At 34.6% G+C, this 25,975-nt stretch overlaps 1 protein-coding gene and 1 pseudogene across 1 annotated transcript in view; one reads left to right on the top strand and one right to left on the bottom strand.

Moving 5' to 3' along the window:
• GPC6 (glypican 6) overlaps nt 1-25,975 on the top strand; it is a 1,038,077-nt gene that overhangs the window by 515,277 nt on the left and 496,825 nt on the right. The gene's annotated exons all lie outside the window — the stretch shown is intronic.
• Nucleotides 16,071-16,531, bottom strand: LOC109450150 (ferritin heavy chain pseudogene; annotated as a pseudogene).

The raw sequence follows: 25,975 nt of genomic DNA, 5'->3' as shown, positions 1-25,975 counted from the left end.
GGTAAGATAGATAGATAGATAGATAGATAGATAGATAGATAGATAGATAGATAGATAGATAGATAGATAGATAGATAGATAGATAGATGATACATAGATGTGAATATATAGACTTGGTTTAAAAGAAACTGAGCAATTTTTTTCTCAAGTAATTTATGATCAAGAATTTAAATATTTTACCAAGAAACTTTCTCATCTTATGATTACCAAATGGTCTGTAGCTGACTGAACCAGAAATAGATCTACTAGGGCTATTTGGTTACTGATGATATCAGCACACAAACTATTTTTTTGTAATAAGAGTAAAATATTACAAGGACTAAATATATACATAGGGAAGCAGGAATGGTATTTGAGGTTTAAGCCCTTCATAAATCTAAAGTCTCCCTATGTTCTGTTAATTGAGTGATTTAGGGTTGGCGGAATGCTTGCAGAAGAGTTAAGGAATGCAAGGCAAAACTCCCAAATGAACATCAACAAACTGACTTATCTCCTTCATTCTTGGTTTGGGGGATATATTTTTTGCTTTAATTTCTCTCTTCTCTTTAAATGGCTTCTTAAGTCTTAGAAGACATCATTAATAGCTTCTAATTAGTTGTTTTGACTAGAAAATTTATCTCTTCAGCAAAACACAGCAGTTAGACACAAATGTTTTGACACAACATTATAGGGAATTTTCTTACCAGAAAAATGGAAAACTAATTTGTAGGCATGAACACAATTATTTTTTAAACTTCTTCTTGCCATCTCATATATACAAACATTGTCTTTTTCTAAGCTCTGAATAGATCAAGTTAATTTTCAGTAGCTGTAACTGGAGATCTGATTCTTAGAAGTGTTATGTGATTCTGGAGTGAATATCTGGTAATTTAGCCAGGATTCATTTCCCGTGTGAATAACTGTTTTTAACTGTGCCCAGTGTTGACAAGATAGGGTGAATCAGTAAGTCATACTTTGCCAGTGGAGGTGTAAATTGATGTGTTCACTTTGGATAACGATTCAAAAATACCTGTATTGTTGAAGAAGTGCATATCCTAAAACTGAAATTCTACACTTGGAGAAACTGTTTCATGTGTATACAGATAAACGTGCAGAAGAATGTTCATAGCTTCATTGTTTACAATAACATAACAAATAGAATTATTGTAAATGCCCCATCTGCATAAATGGTGATATCTTCACACCATGAAATACTATGGAGCATTGAAAACAAGTGAGTTATAGCCACACTCATGGATGAATCACAGAAACCTCATTTGGAAAGAGAAAAATCAAATCACCAAAGAATATAAACTATTTATATAAAATTCAAAAATGCAATATTAAGCAATACATTATTTAGGAATAAAAATATATGCAATAAAACTGGAGATTTTTTTTGTTTTAATTATAAACATAAACATCAAGTGGTACTTACCTCTGGGGATTAGGTTTGGTGGGTATTTAAAGGAGGGATCTACAGGGATTTCCAAAGTTTCTGATAACATACTGTTCCTTAAGCTCTGTGGTGCTTGTGTATATGTGTGTATGTGTGTTTAAGATTTTTTTTAAATTAAAAAGATTATAGTGAAGTATGACTTCACCATTTTTCATTGATGATTCTTTTCATCTGTGCAGATGTGATCAAATTCCTGAGCTGCTCTCAGTTATTTGTCAGATTTGCCATTGTTTATGGATTTGTTAACAATTCACTTTCCATATTCCATATCGTGCTGAATAATATCAGGTAGGCAGGGAAGGCAAAGCTCTAAAGTGAAGATAAAAGCAAGTTTTTATACTATACTAGCCTTGAGAGAAAGGATCCAAACTATTTTTTAGCATTGTTCCTTTATTAAATTACAACACTCACCCCCTTATATATACTCATTAGTGAGAAGAAACATGGATGCCAGGAATCCCCTTAAGGGCTTGTCAGACACTGAAGAACACAGAAACAGGACTGCATACAGAGATATTAACAGGTTGTCTGCTTAGATTAAACTTCAAGCACTCATCATGAAGGCAAATGAGGAAATGGGTCTGGTTTCTTCACTGGTTCATCTTGATGTCATTTAAACAGAGAAGACATGACTTTCGTATCTTTCTGCTTTAATCAAAGTGATCTCTGGAATAAAAAATGTAAATTGTGTCAATAGAAACCACATCAATAATGCAAGTCATTTCATTAATTCATTCATTCCAGACAAATTAGATAGTTAGTAGAGCTGGGATCTATAGAACTTGAACTACTGCCAAATACTGTCATGCATCTTTCTATCTATCTATCTATCTATCTATCTATCTATCTATCTATCTATCTATCTTTCTATCTATCTATCCTTTTATTTATCTAAAATCCTTCTTCCTTGTGTGTCATGACTTTGAAAAGAAAGTCATTAGTAAGACCAGAATATTTTTATCAATAGACATGTGCCTATGTCTGCTACACAGACTATTGTTTTTGAATGAAGAGCCTCTTAAATGGTTCATATACCCAGGTAAACAGCCTTATGTTAGCAATGTGTGCCTGGAAAGCAATAAACAGAGAGTCAATTTTTAATAAAGGTGGTTGATGGCCTATAAGGCTGAAAAAAACTTATCAAGTTTGATAAAATGAAGGCTATGAAATACATTCATTCAGAGCATTCTCTGATCAGAATGGAAAAACATTCTGAAGAATTTACATGGATATAATTTACAAGAGAAATTGTATTCTATCTAGCTGTTTGCTTTGGGGAAAGAATTTAATATACAAAGACCACCTGTCATAGCTACCACCTGAATTATTTGTTTTGTTCCTTCAGTGGTGATCTTTTGATTGGAGTTGATTTTTGTGGAGTCATCCAAAAATGAAAAGGGCACAAAAATGCCTTAGGTGAATGAAACCTTTCTGTAGATCTTCTGTGGTTAATTTATTCTCTTCTGTAATTGATGATTATTCAGTGTAGGTTACCTCATAATATAGTGTTAGGAAGAATAGATAAGCCTTTTGAAATTATCAATAATGCTTCTATGTTTACAACTTTTAAGTCAGCATAAATAATATATGCTTGCTGCTTTATGATGGTGGTTTGAACATTATGTTATATTTGGAAAGTACTTTGCAGTCAATAAATAAATAATTTCATGATCAAAGTAGTAACAAAATGATAATAATACTAAGAGCACTAACAACAAAAATAGCTTATTAATATAATTCATTGAAAATGTATGAATTTCACTATGGTCCAAGTGCTATGATAAGCACTGGAAATCACAAAATTATAAAAATTCCATATGTCAGAAGAAGAAAATAACATTTCCCTTCAAGAATAGTATGTGGTGTTTTACAGATGAGTTTAGAGAAGTAAAGGAGAGGGTCCCATTTTGATGAAAACAATTTGGTTATTTTGATTAAAACAATTAAGTATTTCTCATTAATTTTATGTTCCATTGCTAATGTACGTAGCTTAGGTATATAAATATAGAAAATGTTTGAGTTATAAAAAGAGGGTAAATGTAAGGAAAATGAATCCATTTATTTTTAATACATTACAAGCTATCTGTAGATCCTCTCTTCTTGTTCATTTTGTAGCTTGTGTCTGTATCGAATACCTATACCGAAATTAGGCTATTTTCCTTTAAAAGTATCTTATCTATTGGAATTCCACTAAAATGAGCACCTTCTTTCCCACTGAATTTAATTTTGAAGTTGTATTCATATTGAAAGAAGTTAGGAGTTTCCTTACCTGTGGCTAACTGCAACATAGCTAGAAAATGTTTGGGAACCTCAGCATGAGTATACTGTACCTAGAAGGTACATACCTCTCCCCTAAAACTGAGATGGAATGGTTATAATAACCCAATATTCATTTGATCCAAATGTGGATTCTTGTAAACAGAGAGCTATTTTGAAGAGTTAGCTGAGTTTTCATGAACAAACATTTTTTCAGTGTGTTTTATATGTCAAGCACTATCGGTAAATTCTTGAGATACAAAGAGTAAGTAAGTTAAAGTACTTGCAAATACTAATTGAGAAGAGAAAGGCAGAAACAAATATCAATATATAATGAGAGAACTGTGCAATAAGTGTTTGGGGAACATAAAGTAGAGGTATCTAGCTTAATATTGGGATGCAAGGTAACTTTCAGGGTTCTAGAAGCCTGATTCGTGCATTGAAGGATATATGGGCATCGGGCAGATGCTGACGGTACCTCGCTCAGTGAAGGATGCTTCTGTCATAGGCAACAACAGAACAGAAGCACAGAGGTGTGAAACCAAATGATGTGTGCAGGGAACTAGAAGCTTGTGGTATTCCAGAGGCATGAAGTACAAAGCAATGAATAGCAAAAGATAAGGCAGCAGACCTAAACTCAATCCTTGAATAAAAACGATTTCACTAATAATTTCCTGAATGTCTATTTGTCTGTATAATGAACAATATGTATATTTCTGTGGTTAGAGGCCCTCCAGTACTTTTGAGGGACAAACATGTGCTTGCTCAGCACCTACTATCTACCAGTCATTGTTCTATAAGAAACAGGAAATAACAATGAGTAACATTTTCCTTGAGGAAATTACAGTCTATCCAAAAACTCAAGTGTGTTGCAAATGATCAGATAAAGGTAGAGGTGTATATAAAATACTATGTGAATCAAGACAAATACATATGTCCCTTGACCTTGCGAAATTGGAAAAGGCACCTGAGAATAATAGTCACACTTAGATTAAAAAATGAATAGGGCCTTACTGAGGGAGAAAAGATGTAGGGCTTCTTGCCAGGGGCCCAGCAGGTGCAAAGGCACAAATCATGAAAGTTCATGGTTTTTTTGGAGATGAGGTCAGGATTTCGACCATAGTATTTGGGTCTTATATTTCAAGTTAAGTGATTTGGGGACTTTGCATAGGCAAGGGGTAACAACCAAAGGTTTTCAAAAGACAAGCATGTGATTAGATTTTCACTTAAAAAGATTGTCCGTGGGCATGATAAACTGGAGTGGGAGAGACTGATGTCAGGTACAGTGATGGAAAACTATTGTAATTGCATATGAGCAGTGATGAGCCCTGTGACAAAGCAGGTAAAACAGAGTGGAAAGTGCCAAAAAATGTCTACATATTTTAAGAAAGGAAAAAACTATATTAAAATTGTAATACTCAGTATATACCGATTATAAAAAATGAATACAAGTCATGTGGATACAGTTTCTTGGCATCCCCAGTATATCTATAGATATATAGGTCTATATCTACATAGATCTATAGATATGTATGTCTCGTGACTATATATATAGTCTACTCTGCTTGTATCCCCAGCATCAAGCACAGTTCTCCCATTTAGTAACAGTCGTCTCACTGTTAACTGGATTGAGAATCCCTAACATAAATGTTTGTTGGCAAAGGGTGGTAACATTTAGCTAAAGAAAGGAGAGAATAGAAGGAGATAAAACATGAGGGAGTATAAATATTTAAAGAGGATACAGAAAAGGAAGACAAATGACCAGAACCAGAAAAGCATATTATCCTGAAAGTAAAAGGAGAGAGAATCTCAAGAAATAGGGTCATCAACAGCATCAACAGATAGTCAAGTGGAAGGGGCAGAGACCTTTGGATTTGACTGCTAAAAAGTTACTACCTAGCCAAAGCAGTTTGACTAGAGTGGTTTTAATTGGTTGAGAAGTTAACTCTTTTGCCCCTATACATTCTAAAACAGACTGGACAAATGATGGTCCGTGGACTGGTGTCCAAACACGAGCCCCCGTTACAGTTCTACAACAAGTTAAGTTCAAAAATTGAAAGTGTTTTGTAAAAATCCTAAGAGCAATTTCACATTGTCCAATGCTGCTTCTAAAATGGAAAGGAAAACGGACCTGACAGTTTATCCCAGTGTCCATCCAAGACACCATCAGCAGACTAATCCTTGAATGTTGTTCACCTTGCATAGTGAGTCTTCCTGTGGTGTGAGTTGCATTGAGTTATCCTCTCTAGGTTCAGGTATCAGGTCATGACGTACTGGGAAAAATCACATAATCAGCCAAAGCCTGTCCAGATCATTTGAGCCTCAAACGGATAGTCTGAGAGTACCATATTCTAGAACAATGCTAAGAATAGGAAAATAATGAACATATTTTGCTTGAGTCCATTGGTGTGTTTGAACTTTCTCATTCTTGTATGCAGTTTCCCTTTACCCCTTTTGTGCCCTCCTGCCCTCGCCTTTTCCTCCTGGGGTACATTCTCTATGCTTACAACCATGAGGGTCTCTCTTAAACCCAACTTGACTGGCATGTCTACTGTTTGGCCTGTGCCCCACAAGTGCACGAACTCTTCTGGGGCCATGGGAAATGTGCGATACAAGCAGACATGTTTGTTACTAATAGGGAACATCCACTGGTGAAATGTGCCAATTAAGGTACACCACAAATAAAAAAGTCCCAAGTATAAAACTCTAGTGTTGTAACTCAAAGAATGCTGCTTCTAAAATGGCTTCATAAATGAAAACGGACCTGACAGTTTATCCCAGTGTCAACGCTGACTCTGTTCATGGATATTTATCTCTGAACGCATTTTCCTACCAGAAGGTTCCGTGAAACAAGCTTTGAACAATAGTCATGCTGTAATTACTTACACATGCAAAAGCATGTTCAGAGTGCTGACAGGAGACTATGCAGGCTGTGTGATATCATAGGCTGAACTTGCAAGTTTGGAGGAGTTTTCTTTTATTGTCCCATCTTCGGAGATTCAGTATTACAAGGACATTCCCTGAGGCAATATCGGTACACTGTAGAGGTTTATGAGCCAAGATATACATCAAAAAGAATTTTAATAAAGCTTGACAGATATATCGCATTAATAGTGCTGACATATTGAAGCAGGACTTAGGTAGAGAGTATGACATGTTGGTATTTTTTTTTTAAATGAGGTATAGGTCATACAGATATTTGATTATAAGAAAGATGGAGGGGGTATATTATTACATACCATAGATTTTCTCCATTGTTATCTTTGTGATTACAAGCAAGGGTTATTCCCCTTCACATGTATGCATTTTACCTCTTCATCTTGATGAGTGATATTCACCACAAACACAATGGATCAATCCCAGATGCTTAGAAAACAGTAATCATCCCACACAGTATCAAAACTCTGCATTTTCTTGTGTCTAAATTGGATAGCCACGAGTGAAAATGGACAGTTCAGAGTGTCAGTAATAGGATAATGGTGACTTTGACATTCAGATGTAAGTAAAACTATGGCCTAAATCAATAGATACTTCAAGTTAACATCAGTTGACACTTAAGTGGCTGGCATAAACTGATTTTGGAAAATACATTTTCACCCTTGAAAGAACGTGCTGCATGTAAAAAATTCCTCTGTCATATTTAATACTCAGCAGATAGCAGGATTTTATATGGAAATTGTATCTTCTTCAGTTCATAGAAGCTAGCCAGGCGAAATGTTCTGTGTTCAATTCTGTAGGATTTTGGCAATTGAAAAAGTTCATTCATTGAACATTTAAAGCTTTCATAAACATATTAATTATGGAGATGTTATTATTCTGCATTCTATTCTCATAGTTTCTTTATGGTTCTCTCCATAAAGAAATATATGCGTTTACAAATAATGGGTGTTAAAACTATCCTCATTTGCTTTTGACTTTCTAAAAACACATCCTCTTACTAAAAATATATCTAGATATAAAGGAACATTTATTTCACTGTTTCTCAATGAAAATGGATAGCATTTTGTAAAAAAATAAAAGATTTTATGGTGATTTTAAAAATAGCAAAGAACCAAGAACTTTGCAGAGGTCCTCATTCCTTACTTCTTAGGTTTTGCTGCTCAAATTAGAGTCTATGCCAAGGAGAAATCAACTGTGCTTCCAATAAAGAATGTTATTGAAAAACGAAACTTGTGATATCTTGCTGCATTTGTAGAAAGATTATAACTATATAAAATATTTATGACACTATTTCCATAAGATATCAAAATATTTGTTTTGAAGTGGAGAAAAAGAACCCTAACATTTTGGCTAGGATGGCAGATAGAATTCAGACTGAAAGTATTTCTGATTTGTGCAGGGCTTTTTGTTTGTTTGTTCTGATGTGTGTGTGTGTGTGTGTGTGTGTGTGTGTGTGTGTGTGTCTGTGTGTATTAAAGTAATAGCATTTTTCCAGTAACAGTCTGATGTACCAATTGTTTAATAATTTGTAAAACCTTTATCTTCCGGATATCCAAGTTCTCTCTCTTAATCATTTTATCCTTTTTTACTTGTGTTGTGATTATGGGACAAAGGGAATTGGGAAAATGAGATAATCTTATGAGTCATTCAAGCCAAATGGACATTTTCTCCCCTTCAAATTAAAAAAAAAAACACAAACAAAAAAAAAACACGTTTAAATAAAAAGTGCCACTCTAGTTTAAATTACCTGGATATTTATTTTCTCTTGATGGTCAGAAAAATAATTTTATGCACTTTCACATATATCTTTCTTAGTATAAAATTAATGTGTGCTCATCCACAAAGGAAAGAATGGCAAAAACACAGAAGAGCTAAATTTTTGTTACCCATAAGTAACTTCTGTGAAAACTTTCTAGTCTTTTTCTACCTCTAATATGTTTTCATATTATATGTTCTTAAATCATGTGACATGCTAAATGTCAAATTTTACTTTTTCACTTTAACATTATAAGTATGTTCCCACACCAATAACATTTTTTAAAAAATTACTCTTATTTCTTAAATATTTCTTTTACAACTAAGGTATTTGTTTGCTGCCAGTACATCTGGGGATCTTTCACAAATAACCACCCCCTGGACAGTCTTACTAAGAGAAGTAAACAACTGTCTTAAGTAGTTGTGTGTGTGCACGTGTGTATGTAGGCATGTTTAGTTTAACCCTTTTTGCACCTGAATGCCAGCATAAATGGGAGTTCTCTGATTCCCTTGTCATGTATTAAACTGTTGAAATTTCTTGATTGATTTATATATACTCCAGTTACATTGACTAGAAGCAGAATTATTTTTAAAGGGATAAAAAAGGGTATAGACATAAAGTGGAGGTAGGAATAGGCTGATGGAAAAATGCTTATTAGGACTCCTTGGAAAACAGTTCCCATTGGGCCAAAAATCTGGATCTCAGCCATACTGCACACTGGTGCACTTGAGTCCTAACTGTCCCACAACCATCTTTTATTTGGTGTGAATTCAAGTTTTCGAATAATGTTCTAAAATGAGGAGAATTGACATAAAAATGTGAATTTCTACAATTTCTTGGATAATATGACTACCCTGGGCGTGTGTTCTGATGGCAAAGAATAAACTAGAGTTAAATAATGTTTAGACTGAGCTTGTTTTACCTTGAGTATCCACATTGCAGTTTGAAACAGGTCTGATCACCCCCGGTGTTACTCTGATTCTGAAATTGGTATTACCCTCTGCCACAATTGTTGGCTCTTTTTTACATAATGGAGAAATGTTTCTAAGTACCTAAAAGTGAAAAACAAATAGGGCCATGTTTCAGGAAAAAATTATAAAAATAAAAAGATTGTATTTTTGGAAGTTTTTAATATCCTAAGTATTTAATATGCAAGTAGCAACTATGTTTAAAAAACATAATCAGGGAACCTCACTCGCGGTTAACTCCTCAGTTTACAATTGGATTTACAAACCTTCCTTTAAGCTTCCTGTTAGCCATCACTATAAGGTAAACATCATTTAATCAAATAAAAGCAAACCAATGGCTAAGAAACAAACTACTATTCCTGATGTTGGGATCAGATAAGAACTCTTCTCTTTAGTGTCCTAAAGAACATCTTTATAAGGTACACAGCTAGAAGTTCACTCCCGCTGAAACAGACCTTAGCAAGCACAGATCCAGAACTTTTCTTATCAGTGTCGTCATAACATCATCACTATTATCAAATTCTCTTCCTGTCTAATGTAAACGGAAGCTAGCAGTTATTGGGTACCTGCCAGCCACTTATCCTAAGTACTTTGCACAGCTTATCATTGAAACCATACAATAACCTATGAGACAGGTATGATTTTTATCTCATTTGTTAGATAAGGAACCTGGGATTGAGCTTTGAGGAGCCCAGGCTGTAAATCCACACTGCTTCTCACAGTTGAGGCTTTTGTCTCTAAATACAGCAACCTGGCATTGGGCAGTGCTATCCAATAGAAATATGATGGTAATGACATATGTAATTTAAACTTTTCTGTAAGCACATTAAAATTCAAAGAAACAAGTGAAACTAATTTTAACAATAAGTTTTGCTGAACCCAGTATATGCAAAATATTGCCCTTTAAATACGTACTCAAAACAAAAATTATTAATGTGGTATTAAATTGTTCGTGTCGTAAGTCCTCAAATTTTGATGTGGATTTTGCATTTACAGCAGGTATCAGTTTTGGACTAGCCATGTTTCACATGCTCAGTGCCACGTGCGACTAGTGGCTAACATATTAGACAGTATAGAGATATGTTGTTTTAATACATCATCTTCCTAATAAGGTAAAGAATTTGAGGAACTCACACCAAGAAGCCTAAACTCTTGTGTCTGATTATTTATACAGTTCCTCCAGTTATAAGGAAAATAGAGAAATCGTCTGTCTTTGTGTAATGTGTTTTGGGCCCTGACTACAAGTCTGACATAAATAACGTAGACACTTTATTGAGAGATTTGTTCTTGCCAGTCTCTCAAAGGCCCTGCATGTGGTAGTGCTGGTGGCCCTAAGTGTAATGAGCATCAGAAAGATTGTAAATCACCATAGATGAATTAATCTATGGTTTTAAATCTGCTCTGGGGATGTGGATGAGACTAATGAAGGCAGAAGTTGGTAAGCATCTATGGGTGACAGCATCCGTAGTAAACAAAATAAATAACTGCCCAATTATTATCATGGGGTGGGGGAGGCTCACAGGGAAAGCTGGCTCTTAAAAAGAAGTCCCAATACTCATACAGGTGGCCCATTCCTGGGTGGAAAGATGCAAAACCACATGACTAACTTTTGTTCAGATAGTTTTGAGGGTACTTCCATAAACTTTAGGTAAAGAAGGTCCTTTTCAGGTAAAAGCCCCTGAAGTATTGGTTCTCTTAAGTTTCTCATAAAACATTTTAGGACATAGTTTTTAAAAGAAACTGGGAAAATACAGTTTTAGAGAATGGCCATTTGGGTGCATAAAATGATGCACTTGGGGTTGACAAAATTGACAAAACTGTGATTTGTTATTGGGTTTCGCTTTGTGAGATACAAATCAGATCAACCTGGCATAAGTAGCAGCTCTGTGGCAGCCACTGCGTTCTGGATGTGCACACAGCTTTCCTGCAGGGTCATAATACCATGGTGCTTGAGAGCCGACTTTACACTTGCTTTATAATTCTATTCATTAAATCAATTTAGAATATGTAAACTAATTTATTGTGAGTTTTAAAATCATTTCCCTCAAGAGAGCCCAGAATATTAGGTTAGCAGTTTTTTTAGCACAACTTTGACTCAATTTCAGGGGACAGGCAATTTAATGTCAACATCCCATGATTTTTGCTACACAGTGTCATTTTCTCTCTACTTTCCACTGCTGAGTCAAAAACCTGTTTTTGAGAGTTTACAAGTATGTCACAGTATTTTCCACAGAGAGATAGTTTGTGGATCACTTGTGTCTATCTGCCCCTCCAATTCTTACTTTGTCTTCAGCCCAACATCTACAATTGTATTTCCTTTTTGGTACTCAGGGACCCTACAAACTAATCTATTGAAAACTGAGATTAATACCGTGTTTCCCTGAAAATAAGACCTAGCCAGACAATCAGCTCTAATGCATCTTTTGGAGCAAAAAATAATATAAGACCCAGTATTATAATGTGTTATGTTATGTTATGTTATGTTATATGTTATATGTTATATAGACCCGGTCTTCTTTTATAGTAAAATAAGACCAGTCTTATATTAATTTTTGCTCCAAAAGAAGCTTTAGAGCTGATGGTCCGGCTAGGTCTTATGTTCAGGGAAACACGATAATTTAGAGCAGCACAATCAGTTTGTGTCTCATTATAGGTATTTTTCTTAATCAGTGTTGCTTCCATCTATATCTCTTTCTTTCTATTGTCTTAGTTTCTGGTAAAATCTAAACTCTGATCACCTCAGGTATAGGCTGTTGCCCACTCAAGGCAACTTTCCCAGGTTTAAGCTCTATACCTTCTTTCAGGCATCCTAAGCACATCTTCGTCACATCCAGTTTGATTAAGTCACTGTCCTGTTCATAAATCCAAGCAGTATATTGCTTGGCAAGTAGTACTCCAATGATCTGGAATGTTTACTGAGTGCTCAGCTTTCTTGCTGGATCCAAACTTGAAATGACAGATCCCCATCTCCAAGAGATTGACAAGGCTAAAGTTGGCAGCCTAGCCTTATGTCTTCAACCAATCTTTCACCTTGCTGCCTTGTATCATTAGTTACAACTCAATGTCCAGTTTCACTCAAAGTGAATTTATTCAAACTGTGCTCCACATGAAAGTTTTTGTGACAGTTTCTCTGCCATTTTCATTACCCGTTATGCCTTTTTCTCCTCTCCCCATCAAATCACCTTTCTTTCCTCATTCAAAACTTGCTAAAACCTACTTATTGCCACTTCCAGTGCCTCCAGGAAGGTCCTTGCAGCCTAATCAGATTTTATAGTCAAAATTTATTTCAAAACTTCTATACTATGCTTTTACCATGTTAATATTGAGGTTATTTTTGTATGTTGCTTTATCGTATTCACATTTTCCTGTAGGATGGGCCTCCTCACCCTGAAGACTGTAACATAGTACCTAAGGAAGGAATGTGCCTTCCAACTTTACTATTCCTCAGGCCAAGCACTACTACAATCTGGGTATGGTAGCCATTGAATAAATATCATTACTGCTGTTATATGATTTTTTTTTTCCTTTCATTTAGTCTTACCATGTTTGGAACAGTGGAAAGAGGTAATATCCATACATAGTATAACATCTCCCACTTTCTTGTATATAGTGCCCTGAATTTCTCATGCTTTTAGAAAAGGGTTTAATGTAGGTCTTTCTAGAATTCTACGTCCCCCACCAAAAAAGAAAGTAAATACTCAGTGCATGTGGTTACTCAACAGAACTGTAGATCCATTGTATGTTTTTTGGGACATCCGTGTAGAAAGTCATTGTAGATAACTGAAAGATTAATGACTGAATATGTGCTGAGAAGCCATGCATTTCCTTTGCTATCACCTAGACAATCTAGTATTTTGAGATCTGTCAAAGAGTAATGAATCTTCATTTGTATTCCAAATTTCCAAAATATCTATATCAGCTATCTATATGTAGACATAAATATTCATACTATTTCCAGAGTTATTGAAGCAACTATTCTCTTGCTCCTACTTTCCCTTTATATCTTAGAACTCATCTATCCAGATGCTTATTGACTCCATGATCACAATTTAGTTCAGTGAATTATTAATGTGGTTTCATAGTCTTCAAGTATCAGCATTGTAGATTGCCTTAAGTGTAGTTAAATAGAATAGAAAGATATGCCAAAATGCTGAAATCTTGGGAATATTTTTACTGTGTGTTATAAGAATTATTAAAGAGAAAGGAAAGAAATGAAGAGAAAAGCAACTAATCTCTTATGTAAAGTACTCACATTGCACATTCACAATTAAGCTGTTCTGATTTCTGTAATTAAAATAATTTCCTCTGAGAGGCCTTAATAGTTCATGCCCACGAGTAAAAAAAAAAAAAAAAAGAAAGAAAAAGAAAACTGTTGTCGTGAATGAGCGATTGAAAGAAAAGTCTTATTCACATGCTTTCATTCCTAAGAGAAATCTTTGAAAACAAACCAGGCAGGAAAAAGACAATCAGTTGGGTTAGCCAGGGGTCATTTTAGCAATCCATGAGATGTACCAGCTCATGCATTTATTCATCTTTTTATTCAGCAAACATTTATTAAGCATTAACTCTTTGGCAATTGCAATGGGTATGATGGTGAATGAGGCCTAGCGCTACCCCGAAAGAACTCCCTTTCCAAAGTGAGAACCAAACAAATGAATAGTAGAGGGTGACAAATGCTAAGACAAAGGTATACATATGGGTCATAACAATGCAGGTGTCCATTGATACAAGTTCATCCCATGGGGACCTTTTTGCGTTAAAGCACTTTATTTTGCCAGTCATGGATTTAGCTTCAACAGGGATATCAATTTTAATGGAGATATGAAAATTCACTGTTTAATTATTGAGAAAATAAAACTGCATAAACAATTAGCAAATATTAATTGATTAGGCACACAGTACACATTACTTTTACTAGGAATCTTTTATTGTATGTTATTAGATATGTACATAATATGAATACATACTATACCACAAATATGATATGAATATAACATAGGGGAAAAAGTAAAGAGAAGTGTTGCTTGAAATAATCCAGAGCTCACTAGGCCAAGAATAGGAGATAAAGATAACTGGGATTGAATTCTTACTTGACGCTAGTTGTCTCAATGAATTCGTTTTTTTTCCTCCTTGGTGGAGTGAGTTGGACTAAGTAAAATTCTTTACTGGGAGTGAAATTTCCAGTGTGACAATTATTGGGGTTATAGACATATGACCTAGAAACTACATATTCAGGATTGCACATCTGGACATGTAGGTCTGTACAGAAAAGGGCTAGTTAAGTAATCTACTAGCAATTGATTTGAAAGTTGTAGGCCATACTGCTTTGTATAGCATTCCACATAGTGTTTTTGGATGTACCTTCTGGCTGTCACTCTTATAATTGGGCTCACCACTAATTTGGGGGTGACACAGCTTACTCTTAAAATACCATGTTGTTACTCTTTTCATAAATCGCTTCAAATTCCAAAGACACTGTTGAGTAGTAGGATACCTCTATACTTAATCGATTTCCATGGGCCTCCTAGAGTTAAACTTGTCTGTGGGAAGATTCAGTCACCTACGTCTACCATGCTACGTTTTCTTCTGCAATTCATAATTTTAATTTTAGCACTCAAGATGTATTTTGTGTTAATAAGTATTAATGTGAGAGATAATAGAAACCTGCTGAAGAGATGGCATTTGCTTTGTTCTCTATTGAATCCCACATTTGATTGACATGTGTGTCCTAGAAAAATTGGCATAGGACCTTGTTAGAGGGCACAGTGCCATCTAACAGTTGTGGAGGAAGTTAGGATGAAAAGTGATCATAAATGAAATCAGCTGGGAGTTTCAGGCTCTCTGGTGTAGAGGAAAGTAAACACTCTAATAAAAATCTTTTGCTTTTTTATGCAAAAGTTCCCATTGACTACAAAGCTTTTCAAATATATCTCAGGAAAATTGGTAAACTCTTTTGCTAACTTGGACTAATGATGTTTAAATTTTAATTCTATAATAAAGTTCCATAATAGCATAATGTTTATATTTGCTCTACAGTTTGTTAAATCAATATGCAGATGGTTTTAGTATATTTAATTGCACCATCAATTGGCTTCGTGTGACGGGTGGAATGGGTTGGAAATATTATTCTTCCGCCACCTCTTACCTGGTGAAATTTTCTGTGTCACCTCCTTTGCAGAGTGGGGATGATGAGAAGTGGGGATGAAAAATGGTCACAAGACATAGAAATAGTTTTTTAAATTGGTTAACAAAGTGAATTCTTAAAATTATTATTATGTGATATTAAGGATTTCTGTAAAAATGAAATAAATAAAATACATTCTAGAGTAGTCAACTATAAAAACCTACCAGAGCAATATCAACTTTTAGTTTATTTTTTTTATGTTTAGCAGTTTCTTTTTTCTTTTTCTTTATTATTTTTATATTAAAGTTTTAATGTACAATTAGAAGGTTTATGATACAAATTCTTCCACTACTTTTCCATTAGTTTTTCTCTTTATATATTACACTTACTTTAGTTTTAGAGATTTTTTTTGGGGGGTGGGGAGTACCAAATTATTTGAAGAAATGGTACAAATGAAAGAACATAAGTAGATGATTTTGGTACAACTTATAAAAGATAAAGGTAACCCCAACATGCATGTACTGCTTTGGTGATCAGGAAGTCACCCCCATGTCTACTGGTAGCCAGCCAAAGGCTTAGCTCTTGTTTTCACTGTCTCCTATCTCCCAGGGTGTGCTTGTCAAAGTGGTACTCTACCATGCTACATTCAGGAGCCCCAAACTTGCATAAGTTGGTAATGCGGTCACCCAATTCTTTGATGGATTACACCTGCTCATTCAGATAATGAGTCTCAATAAAGTCACCCAAATGGGCATCATTTTTGTCAGTGGCCAGTTTGTGCAATTCCAGCAATGACTGATTCACACTTTTTTCCAAGTGTAATGCACACTCCATTGCATTCAGCCCATTCTCCCAGTCATCATGGTCTGGTTTCCTGACATCCTGAAGGAAGATTCAGCCACCTTGCTGGTTCTGCAGCTTCATCAGTTTCTCAGCATGTAACCTCTCCTCATGAGTTTGGTGAAAAAAATATTTGGCAAAGTTCTTCAAAGCCACATCATGGCGGTCAAAGCAGTAAGACATGGACAGGTAGCTGTAGGAGGCGTAGAGCTCCAGGTTGATATGGGGTTGATGGCAGCCTCTGAGTCCTGGTGGTAGTTCTGGCGCACCTGCGAGGCGCTAAGGAGAGGCAGTGGCAGCTTTGCGATGCTGGAGCGGTGGCAGGAACTTTCCAGAGGTCCGAGGGGGATGTGATGAGGTGGCCGAGGGCTAAATCTGCCTAGCCGGCGGGATGGGGGAATGAGAGCCGGGTTTCTGTCCAAGCACTGTTGGAACAGGAAACTATGGCAACTCTGGGTGAAGACTGTCAGTTTTTAAAGACTTTTATTAAAATATAGCTAAAATACAATATTATATTAGTTTCAGGTATACACCATAGTTATTCCACATTTATATACCTCAAGAAGTGATCATCATGATAAGACCAACAACCATTTGACACTGTATCTCACTATCACAATATTATTGACTATATTCCCTATGCTGTACATTCCGTCCCCATGACTTATTTGTTTTATACCTAGAAATGAAGGCCTCTTATTCCCCTTGATCTTTTCCCTTCCTTTTTAATTTTTCAATGACTCTTGGCATTCAATATCAATTTATATTAATTTCAGGTGTACAACATAGTGGTTAGACATTTGTATGATTTAAGAAATGATCCCCCTGACTAGTCTGGTGCTCACCTGGCACTATACACAGATATTACCATATTATTGACTATATACCCTGTGCTCCAATTTGCATTCCTATGACTATTTTGTAACTACCAGTTTGTACTTTTTAATCCCCTCACCTTTTTCACCCGGCCTGCAATCCCCTCCCATCTATCACCCCAACAAATCTAGTACCAATATGATACCATACATAGTTATTACAATACCATTGACTCGATTCCTTATGCTATACCCTACATCCCATCATTACTGTATAACAACCAATTTGTGCTTCTTAACCCCTTCCCCTTTTTCACTCACCCCAACCTATCTCCCATCTGGCATACATCAATATGTTCTATGTATCTGTGAGTTTGTTTCTGTTGTTTGTTATTGTTATTTATTTTGTTCTTCAGATTCCACGTATAAGTGAAATCACATTGCATCTGTCTTTCTCTGTCTTACATTCCTCTCAGCACAGTACCCTCCAGGTCCATCCATGCCACTACAGATGGCAAGAACCCATTCTCTTCCGTGGCCGATCAATATTCCATTGTATATACGAGTATGTACCACCTCCTTTATATCCTTTCTTCCATCGACAGACACCCAGGCTGCCTCCACATCTTGGCCATTGTAAACAATGCTGCAATGAACATATGGATACACATGTCCCCTCGAAGTAGTGTATGTCTTTCAATCTGAAGTGATTTTCTTATAGGCAGCATATGTAAGGTTTTTTTTTTTTGTTTTTTTGTTTGTTTGTTTTTCTTATCCATTCAGCCTTCCTGTGTCTTTTGAGTGGAGCATTTAACCCATTTACATTGTAAATAATTATTGATAGATATGTAGCTATTGCCATTTTATTATTCATAATTTTGATCTTTTTTGTTTTTTGTTTTTTTGTTTCCATCTTAAAATGTCCTTCTAACATTCCTTGTAATACTGGTTTGGTGGTGATGAACTCCTTTAGGTTTTTCTTGTCTGGGAAGCTCTTTATCTGTCCTTGATTCTAAATGATAGCTTTGCTGTTTAGAGTAATCTTGGCTGTAGGTCCTTGCTTTTCATCCTGATAAATATTTTGTGCCAATCCTTCTGGCCTGTAAAGTTTCCGTTGAGAAATCAACTGACAGTCTTATGCAAGTTCCCTTATAAGTTACCAGTTGTCTTTCCCTTGTTGCTTTTAGGATTTTCCGTTTGTCTTTAACCTTTGCCATTCTAATTATAATGTGTCTCAGTGTGGGCCTGTTTGGGTTCATCTTGTTTGGGACTCTCTGCACTTCCTGGACTTGTACGTCTATTTGCTTTGCCAAGTTAGGAAAGTTTTCATTCATTATTTCTTCAAACAGATTCTCAATCCCTTGTTTTCTCTCTACTTCTTCTGGTACCCCTATGATGTGAATCTTCCTATGCTTCATGTTGTCCTAGAGGGCTCTTAAGCTATCCTCATCTTGTGGGGATTCTTTTGTTTTTTTTAATTTATGCTGTTCTGTTTGTGTGTTTTCTGCTACCTTGTCTTCCAAATTGCTTCAATCCTCTGCTTCATGTAGTTTGCTGGTGATTCCTTCTAGTGCATTGTTCATTTCAGTTATTGTAGTCTTCACTTCTGACTTGTTCTTTTTTATGTTTTCTATGTCCTTTTTTATGCTTTCCATCTATGTTTTGAAGTTCTCACTGAGTTCCTTGAGCATCCTTGAAACCATTGTTTTGATCTTTGTTTCTGGTAGGTTACTTGCCTCCATTTCATTTAGTTATTTTTCTCCTGTTCTTTCCTTTGGGATGAATTTATTTCCTCATTTTGGCTCCCTTTCTGTGTTTGTTTGTCTGCTCACCAGTATTGGTGAGTTTGGTGGGCAGGTTCCCCGTGAGTCAGCAGGGTGGAACGAGCACAGCTCACCAAACCAATAAGATTCAGATTTGGCCTGTGGGGAGGACTCAACACAGGAAAGATGGCACCTGCTGCATAGGAAGAGGACCCCACACCGGGAAAATGGCATCTCTCCTCCAGCCCTTGCTATGAAACTACACACCTCCATCTGCCCCCTGTATGTCTCCGACACCCCTGAGTTACTGTCCCTTTGGTGGAGCCCACAGTGTCTGCCTGCAAGTAAAAGAGTCTGTGTATGAGCCAGTTTCCCACAGCCTTCCTTCCCACCCAGATATTAAGAATCCCCACTGTTTCTCACAGCCAGATGTTATGGTGGCTCCTCTCCCTGACACCAGTACTCCATGCTGGGGAGATTGGTTTGCAGCTAGGCTCCCTTGCTTCTCTGGGGGGAAACTCTGTGGCCAACATATCCTTCCTGGTTCTCAACTGCCACATGGAGTTTTGGGGCTAGCCCATTTTGTGTTTCCACCCCTCCAACCAGTCTTGACATAGCTTCTTCTTTATATGCTTAGTTATAAAACTTCTGTTCAGCTAGATTTCAGATAATTCTCCAGATTGACTGTTCTATAATTTAGTTATAATTTTAATGTGTTCATGGAAGGAAGCAGAAACAGTGTTTATCTAATCCGCCATCTTGGATCTCCTCGCAAGTCAATTTTTAAAACCGTAATTTTCTATATTATGAATATAATGATCCTAATTATGGCATCCTACATCTGCTTTGAGGAATAAGCTTTCCTTATATGTACTCTGGCCTCATAAATGCACTTCGATAGACTTTTGCAAACAAAGAAATACACATGAAACTCACCTGGGTTTTTTATTATTTTCTAAATATATGTGCAATCCTTTTTGGAAATGAATGCTTTCTAGGCTACATGCAAAGCACACATAGGGCTTAATCCTACTGCAGATTTAATTAAACCCATGCCTAACTTGCTAAGTAAAGAACAATGAGTACCAGTCATTTTATAAAAGAAAATCTGGTCTTAAAAAATAAAGTTTAGTAGACATTACACTCCTGTTCTTTTCTTTGCACACTCTCCAAAGCATATTAAGGTTTTTGTTCTAAACAATCAATTAAAGGCAAAAGAAGTATTCCAAATAATTTCACATTTTTTACTGGAAATTTTCATATCTTCATAAGTCATAGTCCAATATTTCTAAAATAAATACCAATAACCCTTTCCAATGCAGAGTCTGTAGGATGAAGTTAAACATAAAAACTTTTTATTCATCAGTCTCCTTACCTGTCCAATTAATAATTGAAAAACAATGGCAAGGGAAGATTTCTTTTTCACAAACTCAATTCTTGTACACATCGTTTTCTTATTGATTGTACATAAGAATGGGCAGTGCTTCTGTTACTTGCACATTTATTGTTCCCTGAGTGTTGACTTCAAAATTATATTTCTTCTCTGTTGGATCTTTGGAATGATTATAATTTATTTTCCAACCTAGATGAATATTTCACTCTCTCATTGATTGGCTAGTATCATTCACAGAAGAGAATTGCTTTTGTGCCTGCTAGTAAGGTTTACTTTGGTACAGAAATTTGTATTCCTAATCCTAGTATTTCATCATTTTTTTAATGTGATGCATCTAACATAAATAACAATTTCAAGGGGTTCAAGTAGTAATTTAAAATCCTGTAAGAAGGATAATTCCTAATATTTTTGGAGAAATATGGAAGAAACACTATGAGCAATCTTCTGTTTCTATTATCTATTGCCTATTATGGTTTCATAATTAATAAGGAAAATACATTTTACCTGGAACCAAAAACTTGGTCCAAGAATAAACTATTTAAATGCTTTGAATTATTTACAAAAAACAAAAAACAAAAAAATCAAACAAGTAAAAACAGTCTTCTGGAGTATAATTCTAGTATGTTATACAGCATCTTATTTTCTTTTCTGTGCACTTGACTACATGTAATTTTTCTTCTTAGAAAATTGTGTTGGTGTGTAGAGTCTTATGTGCACCCTATGGTAAAGGAACCGTTACATTAATCAGTAAGGTAGAACAATCAGTTCTTTTTTATTTTACTATTCTTTACCCCAAATTACATTATCTTTCAAAAACTCTGTAGAGGTTCAAGTTTATACCTGATTTTCTAAGTAAATCTTGCAAAATCATAGTCCATCATCAAATTATTTATAGTCAAGATGAATTTTCCTAGCAGACTTTTCTTCTATAAAATACTATAAGTACTATATTTTCACTCCTAAAATCTTTTGTTGAGATGGAATCAAATGTAAGAATTTTAAAGTTTTACTATATTCAACACATTTGCAATTTGTTTCTTTCCCTTGTGTTAGCCAATTCCTTTAGAGTTACATGATGCCAAATAATTTTGTCTCTTTGAAGTAGCATAATTAATCAAATTAGACTCTATTTTTGAGTCTGATACATTCTAATATGATTTGACTACATTACACCTAATGATGCAGGCTAATATGTTTTCTGAATGATTTTTACTAAATCTCCAGAAAGAATGACAAACACATCCTGTATCATTTTATTTTCTCAAATTCATATTATCATTATCCTATGATATGAAAATATTTAAATACTATATGTGAACATTATTGAGCTTCACAAAACTACTGAAGTTAATGAAACAAAGTAACATGTCCATAGGGACAAGACAAAATGACTGTAACTATTGTCGGATATCAGAATTGCTTTACCTTTTTCCATAAATCATGGTAGGAGTATCATTATCATATAGGATTAATGATACTTCACGTTGTGAATCTGATTACAACCATAAAACAAAAAAAAATAAAGAAAAATCACTCATGAACACCTTACATGAAGAGGTTGGTATGTCTCTTCTAAATTATCACAATCTGATTGCCCAGCGAGTCTATTAAACACCATTCATTGAAACTCACAGAGACCTAACAGAGATTTTCCCGATGATATTCAAATTCCTGTTAATACTGTCTTCAGAAAAACTGAGTCTATAGTCTTGGGAATAGCAATAATCTCTTTTCCTCTAACCCATTTCTTATTTGGAAATGTCTTATTCCCTGTTTATGGTTTTAGGTACCTCCTACTGAAAAAAATGTATATATATTTTTTCATTATCTATATTTTTTTTCATAGTATAGTTTTCATAATATATATATTTTCATAATATACATATATATACGTAATGTATATATTTTTCATAATATATATATTTTTCATAATATATATATATTTTTCATAATATGTATATTTTCATAATAGTAGTGTTTAATTTATTCAGAGATAACATTAAACCTTATTATTTTGAGAATGTTTTCTTTAAAAATATGCTTTTAGTTCTTCAAGTTCCAATCACTGTTGTCCCTTTACAGAATATTTTCATTTGGATTATATTGTTAAAATTTCACTGGAGGCCCAAGTGAGAGTATTCTTGGCGTTAACTATTTAATATGTAAATTATCAATACTGAAAAAGAGAAGATTTACCTAGTCAGGACATTTTCCAATGTTAAGAACCATCTATATGCATGTAATAATGTATTTATAAACTACACAAAGTTCATATCCATTAAAAGTGAACTAATCCATGAATAATATATTCTGTTTGATAATATATTCTTTGTCTTGTTTTTGTTATTTATATAAATTTACAACAATAAACTTCTTTCATTAGAACAGTCCATCTTTAAATTGACTAATTTGCCTCCCCACCTATACGAATCTAAATCAGATTTATTTCTCAGATGAATATGAATTGGTCAGAGGGTATAAGCAAAAATCTCAGATTCCCAACTTGAACTGAGGATAAGGTTTCATGTCCAAAATTTTGCTAACTCCTCTGGACATTAACATTCAAAAAAATAACCTTCAGTTAATTGAGTACTTAAAACTTGTCTCAGGTCCTGTGATAAGCAGAGTGGATCAAATGATTCAGAAGGTATGGACCCTAGCTACAAAAATTGCATAATAAGCAACATAGGAATGTAAACAAATGAATAGCTGCAGGGAAATAAGTAAACTGTGCAAAAGCGTATTTGAACAGCTCAAACCAAATTGTAAGTGATAAACTATACTGATAATGAAGGGAGTAGTTGGTGAGCACACTTGGAAAGAACCTCAATATACTGTTGCCAGGACTAATTTTGCAAAGATGAAGATGAGTTTTCCAGGTGGACAACATTTAGTTTTTTTTCATGCAGATGGTACTGAAGGACAAATGTGTGAAATGTTGTGTAGTCTAAATTATGAGGAAAAAATAGATTGGAGAAGTGAGCCAGCTCTGGATTCTGAGTCTTGGCCTGGTCATAAGTCATCTTACTACATCTTTAGATGACCTCCATACCTGGTTCATTTTGCCACTATTCTAGAAAAATAATAATAATAATAATTAGGCACAGCAAAACTTTTTGTGGATTCAATAAAAGTACAAGTTGAAGAAAAAAAAACCAGTAACTACTTTTTCTCATTGCCACCGATTGCTACATATTCTTAGTTGTAAGTTATTGTTTAGCATTTCCTACATCAAAATGGTGAGACAATAAACATTTTCAGTCACATATCATTTATTTAGTACCAACTGTATGCAGTGCTGTTTGCTTGTCATTACTATAACTCTAAAGGGTTTTTTCACACTGGTCACTGTGAGAGGGCCTGTAAAATTCACCTTTATTGGAAAAAGGAAAATAGACCACAATAAATTGTAAACACATCAGGGAGTGTATGCTTAAGCAGCAGGAGAGATTCAGAGTGAGTTTTCATGTAGAAAGAAAGTAACAGATTGAAAGAAGCACTCTGTGGGAGATGGCAAACCATAAAAATATCAGAGATATTGCAAAAGATTTGGAAATAGTCAGCTATGTCAACCCATTGTGAATTCTACAGTTTTAAGATGTGTGCAAATGCTATCCTGAATAATTTGATTAGGACTTAGCTCCTTTAGAGGATAAAATGATGGCTTTACCAGCATGTGCAAGTGATACTATGACAGATTATTTTTATTCTTGGGAATTGGAAGTATTCTATATCTCTCAATAAAAAGAGCAAACTGAAAGATTCAGCTCATTTTCTGGGTCTTTGGAAGATATGCAAAGCAAGGTAGGAAAAGAGAAAGCTCAAATTGAGGTCCTTTTAAAATATCAGACGTTACATAGATTTCAGGTGTACAATTCTGTAATACATTATTTATGTAACTTTACTAACAATTGTCACCCCAATAAACTTTAATTAAAAAAAAAAGAAAACACACGCAAAAAAATATGAGAAGTAATCATATATTATTATAAGACTATTGCTAATTATTACTTAGGTTTCTAAAGATGAATTTATTCTAAAGCATAGAAGTTATCTTGTTGAGATTTCCAAATAAACTGATGTTAACTTAGCATCATCTATGTTTTTAATATTCTTAGGATTAGAGGACATGAAAAGGCAAAATAAGCCCTTGACTTACTTGTAATTTATCCAAGAAGACGAAATAGGCGTATACATACCAAAAATAAAGGAAAACAAAGAAATATAATTGCCAAACTATTTAGCACAGTCTGTAAATAATATATAGGGTCAAAAGAAGAGTGAAGGAATTGAGCTAAACAATTAGTATATATATATATATATATATGTATTTTTTTATTTGAGTGGGTAAATAGCTACTAACATACATTGATTAAATATTATAGTTCAAATTTCACTCTATCACAAGAATAAATTACAACTACCATTGATAACAACTTATTTTGAATAATATTAATTATAATGAAATGATATGAATTATCTGCCACCTACTCTTTGATGGGTTAGTTATTAATTTCAATGCTAAAAGCCGTTTTTAGCTATACATGTTTATTCATAAAATATAATTTTTTCACCATAATTAAATTTATCCCAATTACTATCTGTTGTTATACTAGCCTAGTACACTGTAGTTAAATTATTAATAGATCATATATGAATGAAGAGTAGCTGATGATTTATGCTTTATATGTGGGGTCTCTTAGATATGGAATTCTAACTTGCTATTTTGGGTTCCATAACATAATTTTCCATCAAAACTTTATTAATTGGAAAAAAATGTATAAAATTTAAGCCTTACTTCCAATACTAGTTGAACATAGTTTTATGATAGTTCTCCATTTGTTTAGATTTTTGTTCAAATACCCTAATGTTTATAAATCTTGTATTTTCCATAGCGTCATCTTCTTTACACCCCAACATAAAATATGTTTTCTGCTCGTCATGTTTCATTGAAGGGTTTTGAGCAAATGAGTAATTGAAGTGATTTATAGCAACTCTGGATATGACTGTGGGGGGGAAGAACAGAAGGAATTCCACCAGTTAGACTCTTGCAGTTATCACAGCAAGAGATGTTGGCGACAAGAACTAACAATGGAAGTAATAAGAAGTGGTTTAATTTTGGATATGTGTTGAAGGTAGAAACAAGCAGGTTGTGGGATAAAAAAGAAATTAAAGAATCTATGACGACACCAAGAATTTTGTCCTGAACATCAGGAAATATGTTGTGGTCACTGACTGGTGGTGGTTAAGTTTGGGAGAAGCATATGAGATCAGTTTGGGACATACAAAATTTTAGAGATCTTTTCTGTATCCAAGTGGGGATGTTGAGTAGGCAGTTGAATATGTGAGTTGGGAGTTCTGGAGAAAGGTTTGGTCTGAATATATACAAGTGGGAGGCATCAGAATATGGCTGATATTTAAAGCTGTAAGATTAGATGACAACACCACGGGAGAATCTGTATATAGAGAAGAGCAGAGATCCAAACACTCAATTTTAAGAAATCGTACAAATCTCCTTCCGTCACCGTATATTGACTTTGAGTGGTGAGCACACAATTCAATGTATAGATGATGTATTACAGAATTGTACACTTGAAACCTATATAATTTAATTAACCATTACCACCTCAATAAGTTTAATTAAAAAGAAATTTTATAGAAATGGATAAATTATCACATAGG

The sequence above is a fragment of the Rhinolophus sinicus genome, chromosome 16, assembly GCF_057876585.1.
Source record: "Rhinolophus sinicus isolate RSI-liver-muscle chromosome 16, RSI-T2T, whole genome shotgun sequence".
Taxonomy (NCBI): Eukaryota; Metazoa; Chordata; class Mammalia; order Chiroptera; family Rhinolophidae; genus Rhinolophus; species Rhinolophus sinicus.
This window is presented reverse-complemented; position numbering and strand designations above follow the sequence as displayed.